General features: G+C 37.0%; 1 pseudogene; it reads left to right on the plus strand.

The window, feature by feature from the left end:
• The first annotated feature begins 276 nt into the window (after positions 1-276).
• Positions 277-18,151, plus strand: part of LOC122144056 — a 30,531-nt pseudogene continuing 12,656 nt past the window's right edge.

An 18,151-nucleotide genomic window follows, 5' to 3' on the forward strand; every position in this document is an offset into this window, starting at 1 on the left:
GTATGTAGAGGAATATATATTTAGAGATATGGATGTAATCATATCAAGTTTCTGTATCCAGGCATTATTATCACTTTTATAGTATTATTATATATTATTATTATAATATTATTATCTATTATTATTATCACTTATTATTATTATTATAGTCTTATTTAATTGTTCTTTCTGTTCTCATGTCAGATATGTAGGGAAGAGTTGGGGGGGGGGTCGCTGTTTTTCCCCAAAATAATCTAAGATAAAGGTCAAGATAAAATTTGATTGTAACTGGGCTCCATGTACGAGAGTGATGTAGAAGTTTTCACCATGGAGCTTACACTGGTGATGAACCTGAGACAAAACAGCAGTAAACATTATCTCATGTAACAATTATCACCAGTAAATTATCTCATTCCAAGCAGTAGAATGAAAAGTGTTTTAAAGCTTTGTTGTTTACCTGCTGTTATATGAGATAGTAAGACCTGTACAATAGAGCTTAGGGAGTACGTTACTAGTTAATAAATATAATTATATTTTCAGAATGACATGATTTTTTCCCTCAAATATAGTGAGTGGTAGGCAAAACGCCTGAGGGGGCAATGAGCAATTACTGGAGCTATTGTGTTCTGAACATCAAATAAACATTCTCGTAGCATTTAGAATCATAAGGTTGGAATTGCCATAGACTTATGTAAATAAAACCCTTTTTTTTTTTTTTTTTTTTTTAAAGTGCCCAAATGTACTCAGCTAACAAAAGAAACATCTCATAATGTAAATAAGTTTTCACAGAATAAGAATAATAACTCCATTTTGACAAACGCCCAGATAGAACCTTATAATTCCAAGACAATGATTTTTACTGTGTTCCTCAATGATGGCACAGTTTTTTTGGTCCATGGAGCAAAACGCTGGCTTTTCTGCTTCAGCTGAAGGAAAACACCAATTCCAGTTAGATTGAGAGGTTGTAATTATAGGCACTGTGTGTCTGGTATGGATATGTAAAGTGTGGTTTATATGCGCACACAAATCTGACTTAACAACTCCAATAATAAAAATAAAAATTTTAATTAATAAAAAAATATTTTTAAATCAGCGTAACATTTAGGGGTATAATTAAAATGATATTTTATCATAAAAACCATGTTCAGCTGTACACAAATTTGCTCGGTCAGCTTCATTACTCAGGCAAGTATACTGGTTTGTTTCCTACAAATAACAGAAATGGTGTTGCACCATCCCAAAAAAAACCCAAAGATCTGGTAACAGGTGCAGTGGGTGAAAATTCTTCACATCCAAAAATGAATATTCTGCTGTTCTGAAAAATATTTTGAGAGCGCACTAATAGTGCTTGTGGGTATTAGACTACCAGTAGTTGGACTTAAATCTACTGTTATTGTTATAACAATAATCTTCACTGTATATTATTTCTATAAGTACGTCATCAAGAAAATTAAACACTTCTGAAACTAAGATTTGATCTTAATGCATCACTGTCTTTTTTTTTTTAATTGGAGGAAAAAAGGAAACATGCTCTCACGTCAGCAATACAAAATATAAACAAATAAAGATAAAAAAAGCTCACAATTTAGTTTTAAATAAATAAAGATCTTACAAAAATAACAGGGGGATAGAAAGATTGTATCAGCATTTAAAACATGTCACCGTTACCTTTTTATTTTTTCTTTAACAGTCTAACTGAAGAAATATGAAAGTCAAAATCAGAACAAAACAAATTTAACAGGTATTTTTGTTTTATATTTGCAATTTTGCAAATTAAATAAAAAGGTTAACAATAAATTCTAGATCTTTATTGCTTTTGTTTTCATAATACAAGATAACATCCTTTAAAGTAAAGCAACAATTATTATTCATTAAAATTAAATATAAACTCTCTACCAAATCCAGCCAAAACTTGTTTATGACTTTAAGCGTCAAGTCAAGTATCCTTCGGTGACAGAATGGAGAAAAAAACTGGGGAGAAACCAGGCTCAGTTGGGGGGCCAGTTCTCCTCTGACCAGACGAAACCAGCAGTTCAGATTCCAGGCTGCAGCAAAGTCAGATTGTGCAGAAGAATCATCTGTTTCCTGTGGTCTTGACCCGTTGGTCGTCTGAGACACAAGGTCTTTACAGGGGATCTGTCTCTGGGGCTCTAGTCCTGGTCCCCGCTTTCTTTCAGGGTTTGTAGAGGTCCTTTTCTAGGTGCTGATCCACCATCTGGGCTGGATAATGTACTGGATCTGGGTGCCTGCAGTGACCATCTGACTTGGATACAGACTGGATATGGTGGCCACGGTGACCTCCAGAATAAGAGAGAAACAGACTAATATTAGCGTAAAATGCCATTCTTGCTAACGACTGTAGCAAGTACATCGAAAGTTGTTATGGGAAGTGTTCCCGGTTCCGGTTTACTATTAATTATGCAGCCCTAAAAATCCTTTAACGGATTTGAATATTAGAAGTGTATTAGTGTACGTTATGTGTGTAAGCCAGGTTAAACGTAGATAGGTCTTTAATCTAGATTTAAACTGCAAGAGTGTGTCTGCATCCCGAACAATGTTAGGGTAGGTTATTCCAGAGTTTGGGCGCTAAATAGGAGAAGGATCTGCCACCCGCAGTTAGCTGACTTTATATTCTAGGTATTATCAAATTGCCAGAGTTTTTGAGAACGACAGCGGCCGTGGGAGGACTGTAAATGTAACGAGCTCATTCAAATACTGAGGTGCTAAACCATTCAGGGCTTTATAAGTCAATAAGCAAGATTTTAAAAATCTATATGATGTTTGATAGGGAGCCTGTGCAGTGTTGACAGAACCGGCCTTAATATGGTCATACTTCCTGGTTCTAGTAAGAACTCTAGTGCTGCATTTTGGACTAACTGGAGTTTGTTTACTAAGCATGCAGAACAACCACCCAATAAAGCATTCGTGGATCTAACCTGAGGTCCTAAACGTCATGGATTAACAATTCCTCATTTAAACTGAAGAGCATATGCTATTTGTCAGAGTCTTCACTGGGTGTCCCAGGCGGGCCAGCAAGGACAACTGTTTTTCCTGTGCGTATAGCGGCTAAGTCCTTGTGTTTGTTTGGTGGCCATGTGCTCTCACATTCACTCGCTCCGGCGCCAAACCGATCTTGGTTACATGACATGATTGTTTTAAGTTGCTCACCTAGTGTCTCCCTGCGTTGGGTTCCCTATGTATTCTCCTGGGCCTGCAATCCCTGTGATGATATGTTGGTTTTCTAATCGTGGTGTTTATGCTCTATTAGATCTGCAGTTCTAGTCTGCCTGTTTTTTTTCTTTTCCGCCCCCTGGGTTGTTTTTGTTAGCTTTGGTTTCTTTTCTTATTTAAAAGAAGGGACCATTCTGCCTCTTTCTTCACTGTGACAGAACAAAGATGCAGCCAGATTGAAGACTCAGCGGCAATGGGAATTTTTTATACTCAGCTAGCCAGACAACAGAGGATCCAGACCCTGGCCAATGGGCCCACCATCACTGCCCACAAGGACCAATTATGCCCCTTTGGGTTGTATGCCCCGGAAAAATGCAGTTTACAATGCTAGAATACGTGTGGCTTTCTAAGAAAAGGTTGCTATCAAATAGCACACCTAGGGTTCCTCACTGTAATGATGACTGAAGAATTGACAGAGCAGCCATCAAGTCTTAGACCGCTTTCTAGGTTATTACATGGCAGAGTTTTAGGTTTTATAATTAACACACCTCTTTTTTTTCAAGAATTTAGCAGTAAGAAATTACTCATCCAGTTTTTTTTTTTTTATATCGACTATGCATTACGTTAGTTTTTCAAATTGGTATGTTTCGCCGGGCCGCGACGAAATATAGAGATGAGTATCATCAGCATAACAGTGAAAGCTAATACCGTCTGTTTCCTGATGATATCTCCCAAGGGTAACATGGTAAAGCGTGAAGAGTAACGGCCCTAGTACTGAGCCCTGAGGTACTCCATACTGCACTTTGTGATCGATTATGATACCTCTTCATTCACTGCTACGAATTGATGGCGGTCATATAAGTATGATTTAAACCATGCTAATGCACTTCCATTAATGCCAACAAAGTGTTCTAGTCTATGCAAAAGAATAGTGTGGTCAATATGTGTCGAACGCAGCACTAAGATCCAATAGCACTAATAGAGAGATACACACCACGATCAGATGATAAGAGCAGGTCATTTGTAACGCTAAGGAGCAGCAGTCTCAGTACTATGACTAGGGTCTAAATCCTGACTGGAAATCCTCACAGATGCCATTTTTCTTAAGAAGGAATATAATTGTGAGGATACTACCTTTTCTAGTATCTTGGACGAAAAGGGAGATTCCAGAGTTGGTCTTAATCAACTAGTTCTTTGGGGTCAAGTTGTGGTTTTGATGAGAGGCTTAATAACAGCCAGTTTGAAGGGTTTTGGGACTTATCCTAATGACAATGATGAATTAATAATAGTCGAGAAGAGGATCTATGACTTCTGGAAGCACCTCTTTAAGGAGCTTATATGGGATAGGGTCTAACATACACGTTGTTGGTTTAGATTAGAGCCCTGCGCGGACTGTTTTCTTAAACCGCCCGCCCGCCGCTCCAGCAATGTTTGTGTGTCCACTCCTGCCCGCTCTGCGGACTTTATCGCAGAGCTTGTGAAAAAATGTACACAAATAGGTACTCAGACTAAATATTCGTTAAGTTAAACATCCAGAAGTACCCAATTTTAAACATGATTGCATTTAAATAACATGAAGTAACCGATGATAAACAAAGCACCACAAATGACACTTTTTTTTTTTTTTTTTTTTTTTGTTAAAAAAACAATAAACCGTTAAAACACAACCGCAACTAACCGCACCTCAGTTTTTAAGCAGGCAGGCCCTACTTTTGCATACATGCACCAAATGATTAACTAGGAAATAACTTTACCATTAAATAAACACAAGATGATCTGTGAAAATATGCTAGATATAATTTTAACAAAATAAATACAAAACGAAATAAAACAAATAGAAGGGTTTTTTAAAAAACAAAATCTCACAGATTTCACATTCACAATAGCTGTCCAGATTGATTAACAGGCTATTGCAAAAAAAATATTTATATATATATAACCACATTAGGGCCTACTAGATAAATTTTATGTCGGAGCGGGAAATGGGTTTATGGCGAAGCGCAAGCGTAATATTAATGGGCGTTTGCTTTGGGCGCCTGAGCATGGGAGCAAAGCGGAGCGTTGTAACGCTCAGATCTCGCTCCGACATTAAAAATGTACATCTAGTAGACCTAAATGTTTACCCTAATGTAGTGCACTGGTCTGATGAGATACTGTAGCTGACGGCTGCATGGTTAACTAATTTTATCTCTAATAGTATCGATCTTAGAAGTAAAGTAGTTCATAAAGTCATTACTGCTGTGCTTTTGGGGAAATGTCAAACTTGTGATGCTCTATTTTTCGTTAATTTAGCCACTGTATTGAATAAATACCTGGGGGTACGTTTGTTTTCTTCTAAAAGAGACGAAAAGCAAGTCAGATTTAGCAATTTTAATGCTTTCTGTAGGATAGGTTACTTTCCCCTCCAAGCAATACGAAATACCTCTAGTTTTGTTTCCTCCAGCTGCGCTCCATTTTTTCCAGGCTTCTCTCTTTAGGGTGGCGAGTGTGCTCATTATACCATGGGTGTCAGACTGTTTTCCTTAAAACCTTCCTTAAGCGTAAAGGAGCAAACTGTATTTAAAATGCTAGAAAAAGAAAGAGTGCATAGTTTTCTGTTACATCATCAAGTTGTTCTGAGGTTTTGGATATGCTAAGGAAGTGGGATACATCAGGAAGATGTACTTACAAAGCAGAGTCCTTTTGTGGTAGAAGTGATGGTTCTACCCATACTTGTAACAAGAAGTAGAATTTACAGTTTTAGCTATATGAAGTTTGCACAAAAACTAAATAATGATCTGAGATATCATCGCTTCTGGCTGCATAATTTCAACACCATCAACATCATTCCATGTGACCAGTATTAAATCTAGAGTATGATTCGACAATGATTAGGTTCCTGAGACGTGTGGTCTAACCCCAATAGAGTTCAGAATGTCTATAAATGCTGATCCCAATGGCAAATCTTTTTCATTATCAACATGGATATTAAAAATCACCAACAATTAAAACTTTATCTGCAGCCAGCACTAACTCGGATGTAAAATCAGCAAACTCTTTAATCTGTATCTAAAAGTCTGTATGGTGCCCTGGTGGCCTAGTATACAGTAGCCAGTACAAACATCACAGGGAGGGATTTATCATTAACATTTGTGTTCTCTCTGGATAATGTTATATGAAGCACCATTACTTACAGTCAGAAAATAAGAGACCTTTCCCAGCATTACACAAACTGCATACATCATCAATATCAGTGACTCTTGATATTAATTAATTAGAAGGGTACATGGTTTGTAGAATTTTGAAATGTAGTATTTTATTAGTATAGGATTAGGTTAAGTTACCCTATCCCAGTATTTAATAGTAATTAACCAGCAATTCTCAATTATAGAGTAAAAAAATCCCTCTAGGAGATTTCAATTTGTTTTTGGAAAATATTTCAAATATGTTTGTTATTGCATTTTTTCTCAGTTAGCTCAGCCTTTGCTGTAAATCTCGGCTCTGACTGCGCTTGCGGAATAAAGGCGTGGGGGAGGGGCCTCGCTGACATGCTCTGTGCGTCCTGACGTCAGAACGCAAAGCCCCAAACCCGGACCGAAGTTGTAAAACAATAATTAACCTAACCCCGTCCATCATCCATGCGCTAAAGATGCGTTTGTCCGCGATGACGGCCGTGTTGTCGGTGCTGCTCGCGCCTCCTGGTGCTCCCTCAGGTCCGCTCGAGGTGAGTGTGAATGTGTGTTTAGAGCGGTTCGGATCTGAATCGGTGATGGGCTCAGCTGCGCTATAGCAGCGCTGCTAATGCTACGCGAGACCGTTATTCCGTTATTCCTGCAAATCCGCCGGTTCCCGTCGATGTTCGCTGCGGCTCTGGTCTTTGAACGCTTCTCTGAGCTGCAGTGTGCCCAAGAGCCTGGAATGCGAGGGTCCTGGGCTGACAGAGGAGCTATACATCCAGCTTCAGATGAGGAGTGATGATGGAGGAGACTCCACGGTTCTCCATCATTCCCATAAACACATCACACTGCTGCTGATGACTAATATACAGTATATAACGCTGTCTCTCAGTAATGACTGCTGCTGATGATCACTGTACAGTATATACCGCTGTCTCTCAGTAATGATTGCTGCTGATGATTAATGTACAGTATATAACGCTGTCTCTCAGTAATGACTGCTTCTGATGATTACTGTACGGTATATAACGCTGTCTCTCAGTAATGACTGCTGCTGATGATTACTGTACGGTATATAACGCTGTCTCTCAGTAATGACTGCTGCTGATGATTACTGTACGGTATATAACGGCTGTCTCTCAGTAATGACTGCTGCTGATGATCACTGTACGGTATATAACGCTGGTCTCTCAGTAATGGACGAGCTGCTGATGATTACTGTACGGTATATAACGCTGTCTCTCAGTAATGACTGCTGCTGATGATTTACGTGTACGGTATATAACGCTGTCTCTCAGTAATGACTGCTGCTGATGATTACTGTACGGTATATAACGCTATCTCTCAGTAATGACTGCTGCTATGATCACTGTACGGTATATATTAACGCTGTCTCTCAGTAATGACTGCTGCTGATGATTACAGTATATAACGCTGTCTCTCAGTAATGACTGCTGCTGATGATTTACTGTACAGTATATAACGCTGTCTCTCAGTAATGACTGCTGCTGATGATTACTGTACGGTATATAACGCTGTCTCTCAGTAATGACTGCTGATGATGATCACTGTACGGTATATAACGCTGTCTCTCAGTAATGACTGCTGCTGATGATTACTGTACGGTATATAACGCTGTCTCTCAGTAATGACTGCTGCTGATGATTACTGTACGGGATAACGCTGTCTCTCAGTAATGACTGCTGCTGATGATTACTGTACGGTATATAACGCTGTCTCTCAGTAATGACTGCTGCTGATGATCACTGTACGGTATATAACACTGTCTCTCAGTAATGACTGCTTCTGATGATAATGGTAGGTATATAACGCTGTCTCTCAGTAATGACTGCTGCTGATGATTACTGTTACAGTATATAACGCTGTCTCTCAGAAATGACTGCTGCTGATGACTAATATACAGTATTAACGCTGTCTCTCAGTAATGACTGCTTCTGATGATTACTGTACGGTATATAACGCTGTCTCTCAGTAAGACTGCTGCTGATGATTACTGTACAGTATATAACGCTGTCTCTCAGTAATGACTGCTGCTGATGATTACTGTACGGTATATAACGCTGTCTCTCAGTAATGACTGCTGCTGATGATTACTGTACGGTATATAACGCTGTCCTCTCAGTAATGACTGCTGCTGATGATTACTGTACGGTAATATAACGCTGTCTCTCAGTAATGACTGTTGCTGATGACTAATATACAGTATATAACGCTGTCTCTCAGTAATGACTGCTGCTGATGATTACTGTACGGTATATAACGCTGTCTCTCAGTAATGACTGCTGCTGATGACTACTGTACAGTATATATAACGCTGTCTCTCAGTAATGACTGCTGCTGATGATTACTGTACGGTATATAACGCTGTCTCTCAGTAATGACTGCTGCTGATGATTACTGTACGGTATATAACGCTGTCTCTCAGTAATGACTGCTGCTGATGATTACTGTACGGTATATAACGCTGTCTCTCAGTAATGACTGTTGCTGATGACTATATACAGTATATAACGCTGTCTCTCAGTAATGACTGCTGCTGATGATCACTGTACGGTATATAAACGCTATCTCTCAGTAATGACTGCTGCTGATGATCACTGTACAGTATATAACGCGCTGTCTCTCAGTAATGACTGCTGCTGATGATCACTGTACGGTATATAACGCTGTCTCTCAGTAATGACTGCTGCTGATGATCACTGTACGGTATATAACGCTGTCTCTCAGTAATGACTGCTGCTGATGATTACTGTACGGTATATAACGCTGTCTCTCAGTAATGACAGATGGACAGCTGCTGCTGATTGTGTTTTCAGCAGCTCCATGGTTTTAATGAACCTGCTCCAGATGGATCGGGCCTCATCCAGATCTTAATAATCATATATCTGTATCATAGATGAGCAGTTTATCAGTCATACATCCATATACTGATCAGCATCTGAGAACATCAGCAGCATTCTGGTTTCCTAGTCAAAGCCACAGCACCGATCATGTCAAATAAATGTAGAAATCTAATTTCAAGTTGATATTGTAATATATATCACTATATATTGGTCACACCAGTGTTGATGTACTATTATAATTTTTTTAGTATTTATTTTTAGAATTTTAAAGTTTTAGTAATAATTACTAAAACTTTAAAATTCTAAAAATAAATACTAAAGAAAATTATTATTGTGTATTTTTGTAAATTTTTTATTTTTTTAGAATTTCGTTTTAATTTTAGAATGTTTCATTTTGAAGTTTTAGTAAATTTTGGTATATTTTTTGTCTTATGTCTAGATTTTATATAAAAAAAAATTATTATTATTATTTTTTTTCAGTTTTAGTCTTAGCCATTTTATTCTTAAACATAATGAAAATGAGATCATTTGGCAACTATCTAGGTTATTTTTTTTTTTTTTTATGTTTTTCTATGATTATAATCCTGGGCTGCACTGCTCTCTAGATATCAGTATCGGCCTTAGTTTTTAGACATATATTAAACATGTTATTAGAAGAATGAATATAAGGCCGCTTTGCTTTGTAAGTTCATCTGAATGTTGAACTACGGCTCACGCGTTACACTGACAGAACGAATCGTGAGAATTCCCTTCATGTTTGTATCAGATTAAATGAATAATAACGTGTTCCTTTCATATTCCACAGTGCTGTATTAGTTAAGATCATGATGTGGCTATTATTCCATGTAACGTCACTGTAGCTGCAGATATCTGACGTGGTGCCTGAGCTTGTTTTTATTCTCACAAGTCATGTGATCACCGCGGGCCAATCGCAGACGGTGCTCATTCATTGTCACATGTGTTCTGGCAGGTTACTATGGCAACCCCCTGAGCAAGTACATCCGTCACTACGAGGGTCTTTCGTACGACAGGGATCTGCTGCACAGTCAGCACCAGAGAGCCAAGAGAGCGCTGTCTCTGCAGGAGCGTGAGCTGCAGCTGGAGTTCCACGCTCACGGCAGGTGAGGGATCCTTCCTGCTCCGCTTCCGATCGGAGATAGACCACCAGACTGGATCAAATCTTCAAAATGGGTTGTTCAAAAAAACATTCTGAATTCAGATTAGATCACAAAATCCAATCTTGGTTTGGATCTGGATTAAATCCTCAGGTTGTGTTGTTCAAAATGTCTTAGAAAGATTGGGTACTTTTGGTCCAAAAAAACCTGGATTATTCTGATCCCAGCAGAAGGGTGGATTCCCGGAACAAAAAATGTAATAAAACTGGTCCAAAAAATAAAACAATTTGTAACATGTAGTTTTAGGGTTGGGTGATGTCTACACTAAACACGTGTCTGAGCGGGGCAAAAGACTGTAGAACCACTGATCTATAATGGAGATTCATATAAAGATCTAAACTGATTTAAACTTTAAAAGAACATTAAAATAGAAACAACACAAAAGTTCTTCAACATGGAAAGCAATAGAAATGTAGTAACTAAGTAATTTCCGCAGATAATAGTTTCATATCATGCGCTTTGCAGGGCTGTGGGACACAGGACAGAAAGGCTATCCTACAACTTGTTAATCCATTTCCTACGATTTATTATTTGTGGAAACTGTCCATGTTTCATTAATTTGTTCCTTAAGTAACCCATGATTTTGTTCCTTCGAAATAACCCGGAACAAATGAACAACTGATAAATCAAACGAATTCTTAATTCATTCTATTTTATTTCCCTTCCCGCATGTTTACCCACAGTAAGAGATGCAAAAACAGTGATTAAAAGTGAAAGCCAATAAAATAAACCTGCGAAAATTGGAGGGTTAGACAGTGAGGATTTAGGAAAAAAACCACAATGCCTAAATATTATTGAATTTGTGGAAATTCGTGACCAACCGGCAAACCAGAACAAAGCCGTGTAAATGTAGTCTACGGGCTGGAACGGCATCCAAAAGTATGGTGCGATGTTACATTTTCCAGCTAACCAATTATTTCTTTAATAAACAAAGCTTTTATACCACACTTGTCATAATCAGAGCTTATAATTTGTAAATAATAAATGCTGGATTCAAAACAGCAATTAAAAGGCACTGAGACCCGACCCTGACAACACGTTTTCCTGGAGCATTCAGTGATGTCACTAAAGGGTGACGCCGAGCATCGTTCACTAGTTTCTGCATGGAGCTAACTAGGGCACAGGTTTTCAAGCCCTGGGACAAAATGGGATGATTTAAGTAATATGTATAGCCTATATAAGTAATAGGCCTAACATAAAAAATAACAATTTGTTAAAAAAATAAAAAAAAAAAAAAAAACTACATATATCTGACTTAAATAATTAAGATAACGAATTTAAAACAGAAATGTGTGGCGGCGCTTCATAAGTTTACAAGAGCACAAACATGACGACGCGCATTCTGTTTGTTTGCTTTATTTTACAAGAGCACAAATCTTCTGTTTTTATTGTGAGTGTGCACAATTATTTTTTTTTTATGTCTGTTTCAATCTGTTTCAATCACTCTGGTGCCTCGCGCGCACTTATTCTAGCAATTCAAACTTCAAATACAGTCAACCAAACATATAAATGCTTACACTGGTCAGTTTAAATAGACCGTAGTATACCGGTCCACTCTGCTGTTGTGCCAAGGACATTTTTTCTCATGTGAGAGGATAATCTTTTCCGTCTATATGTGAATGCATGTAAAGTACAAGCCTAGTTTGCATTATAAAAAATAGTTTAACATTCAAATACATTGCGAATATGGAAACATTAGGATTTGTGCCGAATGAGACGTGAGCAATAACCTCCAAATACATCCAAACACGCCTCACTCACTCGTCCTCGTATGCACGCCACGCACTGTCATGATCTAATGCACTGTAAATGCCGGATTTTTAAAAAAACAAATAGGCCTACCGGACCACAAAAATTTTAAATCTGACATTTTCCGGAACAGAACCAAGCAGGATCAAATTAAGTACTGGTCATAATTCCGATAAAAATGTTTAATTTGAGCAGTGTTTTGCTTGCAGCAGCACTGATGGAAGTGGTTCTCTGCGCAGCACAGCCTCACGCGCCACAGTTAGGCCTGTGTTTGGGATGATTTTATTTTAAATGCCATAATGTCAGTTGAAAACATTGCAATTGTGTTTTAAAATGCAACAACAAGCACCACGAAACCATTTAAAGAGGTCTCCGTGCCGGTATAGAAAACAGACAACAAAGTAAACGATGCCGGCTCAATAGCACAGCCATCATGTCCCTAAATCCCCAAACATCTGTTAATATCAAACAAAAATATTATATTCAGCTTTTTTTTTTTTTTATCACTTTAATCACATCTTTAGAGATGGACCAGTCAGAACAAGTAGTAGTAGAGCACTAGTAATTCAGATTGAAAACCTGGAAAGTGTGTATCTGGATCCAGTCTAGGGATGTTCATTTTAAGAATTTTGACCGATTAATACAATCAGTTAAACGGTTTAAAAAGGTTTGCTGCATGGTTCAAATCAGCTTCTTGTATAAAAAAAAAATATTTTTTTAGCAAAAAAAATACAGAAGTCGAGTACGCTATAAGAAGTCGCATTTTATTATTTCATTCCGGAATAGACCTAATGCCAGTTTACAAACATTATAATAAACACTGTAAACATAGCTTGGTTATTTCAGTTCCCCTCACTCCACAACAAATCATTTCAATCAACAGTATTTAGAAAAGAACAAGAATTAAAAATATAAGAAGTTATAACAATATAAACGACAAGCCAAAATGAATTAATTTAGGCTAAAACTAATTGGAAACCAACGTTGGGTCTGTCCTTCGACACATAATCAAATGTTTCCTTTTTAATGATGTATTTGCCAAATTATTATTTATTATGTAACATAGCCTACTTCACTCGCGTTCCAATATCCACGTAAAACTAAATGTTTTGCATAACATCACGGCGGTACGGTGATAACACTTAACGGCACAGATTTTACTACATAGGCCTATTTAAACTGAGCAGTGTGTTTAACCCCATATGTTTGACTGACTGTATTTTATTATGATAATGAACAGGCTGCATTTTCAAGGTAGCAAAGCTTAACTTTGTGCGCACGTGCGGCGCCAGCGCAATCAATGGAGTTTTTCCTTCTAACAGTGGAAGCAACTACTCCTTTTAGTCATAAAGATAATCGGAATTGTAAAAGGTTTGCCTTTACTTGTTGACATTCACAATAAACACAAATCTTTGTGCTTTTGTAAAATAAGCCTAATGAAAAACAGGATGCCGCTTTCTGCCGTCTGGGTTCATTTCACGCAGTATAAAAATTAACAGAAACTCTGCATACTAGGCTACTTGTTTTTCATTCATTTTCTTAATTTATTATTTAAGTAAAAATATTTCTTGTATAGGCCTATATATATATAAATATTACAAATGTTTTATATAATATATATATAAATATATATAAATATAATATATATATTTTTTTCATATATATATATACAGTACAGACCAAAAGTTTGGAAACATTACTATTTTTAATGTTTTTGAAAGAAGTTTCTTCTGCTCATCAAGCCTGCATTTATTTGACTCAAAAATACAGAAAAAACAGTAATAGTGTGAAATATTATTACAACTTAAAATAATAGTTTTTTCTATTTGAATATACTTTAAAAAAATATTTTATTCCTGTGATGCAAAGCTGAATTTTCAGCATCATTACTCCAGCCTCAGTGTCACATGTAAACATCCATTCTATCACATGATCATTAGAAATCATTCTAATATTCTGATTTATTATGAGTGTTGGATTAGTTCTGCTGTCCCCTAAGTATTTGATGAATAAAAGGTTTTCTGATTTAATAGTGTTGGAAACAGTTCTGCTGTCTAATATATTTGATGATATAAAAGGTTAAAAAAGAACTGCATTTATTCAAAATAAAAAAAAAAATTCTAATAATATATATTCTAATAATATCATTGGCTCATGGAAAATATTCCATAAACCAAACACAACCATGCATAATAAAAAAAACAATCAAAAAAAAAAAAAATTTCCAAGTTAAAGCTCTACCAGATGACCCCAAATTACTGACCAGTAGTGTATATTGTTATTACAAAATATTTTTATTTTAAAAACATAGCTTCTTTTTTTTTTTTTACTTTTTATTCATCAAAGTATCCTAAAAAAGTATCACATGTTCTGAAAAAAATATTAAGCAGCAGAACTGTTTCCAACTTTGATAATGAATCATCATATTTAGAATGATTTCTTAAGGATCATTGATAATGATCCTAAAAATTCAGCTTTGCATCACAGAAATAAATGATAATTTAAAGTGATAATTAATTTAAAAAACAATATTTAAAATTGTAATAATATATCACAATATTACATTTTTTTTCTGTTTTTTGATCAAATAAATGCAGGCTTTGAGCAGAAGAAACTTGACTAAAAATTTTTTTTCAGACAGAAGGCTGATGAGCAGAGAACTTCTTTCAAAAACATTAAAAATAGTAATGTGATCCAAACTTTTGGTCTGAACACTGAGTACTGGTATAATATATATATATATATATATGTGTGTATGTACAGTGCCCTCCATAAGTATTGGACCAGTAAAGACAATATTGTTCTCTCTGCTGTGTGGAGTTCAATTCATTTGCAAATATGATTAAAAGATGAATATGAGACAAAACTACAGAATGTCACATTTTATTATGAGGTCTTTCGACATGTTTTACCAAATTAAAAGGACAGCACTTTTAGAGTTCATCCCCCTATTTGATGTGAGCATAAGAATTATAAGACGTAAAAGATTAAAAGCTAATATTTAGTTGCAGATCCCTTGCATGCAATCAGACCAGTGAGTCTGCAACCAACAGACATCACCAGACTCTTGGTCTTATGCCTTTGAAATGCTTGGTTCTTTAATCAGAGCCCAATTCCAACTTTGCTGTGTTGCTTCTTCTAATTCTTTAGTCAAATTTCTGTCTGTGGACTGTAGATTGAAATCAGAGCATCAATCCAGATTTCTGGAGATTGATTTGGGCAAATCTAATTCTGACTTACATTTTACTTTGCCCTGATAAAGTCCTTGACTAAACTGACAGGGTGTTTTTGGGTCATTGTCCTGATCCACTATGAAGTGCTGTCTATGAGTCTGGTGGAATTTTCTTGAATATGGGTAGCAAGATGATTTTGTACCCTTCCCAAATTCATTCTGCTACTGCCATCATACATTAAGTCATCATTAAAATGAAGAGGCAACTGTTCCAGAGACAGCCCATGCGTGCCCATGCAGACACCACCTCCACCAAGCTTTACAGATGAGCTGTATCTTAGGATCATTTGCAGTTCCCTTTTTCTTCTCCACCCCTTTGCTTTTCCAAATCACTTAAAGGTTAATCTTTGTCTCATCGGTCCAATCAATCTCAGTTTTTCCAAAACTCTACTGCCTCACAGTTGTGTGAAGAATCTTGCCTTTCTATCTTTGGTGCTGATCAGAGGTTTGCATCTTGCTGTGTAGCTTCTGTAATTCTGTGTCCAATCTCCCTGTGGGATGTAGATTGTCAGCATTCATCCATCACCCTAGCTTTCTGGGAGGTTTTGTTTTCCTGTAGTTCTAATTGACTTCCTCTTTTCTTTCAGCATCCAAATGCTTGCTTTTCTTTCAGAAGTCGGCTTCCTCATCTTAATCCTACTTTTCCAATACCAACACCCAATGCAGAATCAATGGATATAACTGATAAGACACATTCCCTGCTGTTAATATCTGAAGACTTAATGCAACAGGACACAGCTGAACACTTAGAAAGAGCTGTGAGGCAACTGTTCCAATACTTATGCTCACATCAGATAGGGAGATGAAACTCTAAAAGTGCTGATCTTCTTAGCTGGTAAAACATCTTTGTGTTTGAATCACCCACAATAATAAAATGTGACATTCTGTAGTTTTGTCTCATATCATCTTTTACAGTATACATATTTACAGATTTCTTGATTTCACAGCAAACAGAACAATTTTGTGTCTTTACTGTTTCCAATACTTATGGAGGGCACTGTGTGTGTTGTGTATATATATATGTGTGGTGTGTGTGTGTGTGTGTGTGTGTGTGTGTGTGTTCATTTGTTTGAAAATAAAAATAAAGAGACAGAGAGAGAGAGAGAGAGATGTGAATCCTCATGTTCAGTTGTTTGAAAGTGAAAGTGACGTGACATGTTTATTTGTAGTCACAGTAGCCTATATACATCACATTTAGAAAGAATTATAATTTATATATTTTTATTAAAGCTCCCAAACAAAAACCATTGTTATATTTTTATGACCTAGGCTACGCGGAGCTAAACTCTCGAGACGAGACTTATGACAGATAAAATGTGTTACTAAATAAATACAGTCTTTTTGACTCTCTGAGATGAGCCTGAAATGATCCGCGGCTCTGACGCGCGCTCCAGACGCGGAGAAACTCCTCTTTTGTTCATAACCATTCCTCTAGCCCCAGCTGGCCGGCTTTGGCCCAAGGTTTTCGTCGGGCCAAAAAACCCTGGCCGTTGGCCCCGAGGAAGCCCCGGACGAGGTTCAATCAAGTCCCCGGAAGTGACAGTGGAAACGCGACTGGCCCTGGCACGCACTAGCACGCCCGCTTTTGACCCGACAGTGGAAACGCGGCTAATGAGGGAGAGAGCACTGTACATTGACCTACAATTCCTGCCGGCCCCAGACTCGAACGCACAACCTTTGGGTTACGAGTCCAACTCTCTAACCATTAGGCCACAACTTCCCAACAAGCGTTAGTATTTTTAATGGGTCACAGACACTTACACTTCTAATTTAATTCAATTCTATTTTAAAACAATCTTGACAGTTAACGGTTAATAATTGGTTAACAAGCGTTGGTTGTCGGTTAGGAAAAATAACCAAAATGAACATCCCTAATCCAGTCCAATGTTGCTTTGAAAAACCGGTACAGAAGTAAGATGGGTCACCTGATCCTAGATAGCAAAACACAGGATTTCCACATCCAGATCACTCTGATCCAGATTAAACCTTTTGAACAAGTGGAACCAGAAGATTTTAACGATGGATTAATGTAGTGTTTCTCTGTCATCAACACCTTGAATTCATCTTGGCATAAGAGAAACTAATTATCTGCACATGACATGAACGGCTCATAGGTATTGTTTCATAAATCAGTATAATAACAATAAACTTTATTTTTATAGCGCACTTAAAATTTGCATCTCAAAGCATTTTACTAAATTAAAAGGTTAAGTTAAAACATGCATGAAAACAGTATGTGTGTGTGTGTGTGTGTGTGTTCATCTCTTCTTGCTGCTTGTCTCCATCTCTCAGACATTTCAGCCTGCGAATGAAGCGAGACACCAGGCTGTTCTCAGACGACTTTAAGCTGGAGATGTCTGGACAGGAGCTGGACTACGACACCTCACACATCTACACCGGAGAAATATACGGTGATATACTCCAGATCATTCTTCATCAGTCCCAGTGTGTTTACACTACTGATTAAGACACTAAATTCATTACTTACATTACATTTTGAATTTAAATTATTTTGACAAAGCATTCCTCGTATTATTTCTGAACACGTTTGTACAAGATGTAGTTGTGTTCATGCATCTTTTCTGCAGAGATATTTAACAAGTGATTTGTTTAACATTTACATCATATTAATGACTTCATGTGTGCTGCACTTGGAATAGAATTTTCTAAACTAGAGGGTTAATAAAGAATAAGTTACTTGAATCATGTTGTAGTTACATTTTCAAGTTGACTAGTTAATAATAGTAAAAATTGAGAATCAGTCAAACGTTCTTTTGTTTTGCCATATTGTCCAACCTTACTTTCATTCATCAATTCAAGCCTGCA

This window comes from Cyprinus carpio, unplaced genomic scaffold, assembly GCF_018340385.1.
Source record: "Cyprinus carpio isolate SPL01 unplaced genomic scaffold, ASM1834038v1 S000006585, whole genome shotgun sequence".
Taxonomy (NCBI): domain Eukaryota; kingdom Metazoa; phylum Chordata; class Actinopteri; order Cypriniformes; family Cyprinidae; genus Cyprinus; species Cyprinus carpio.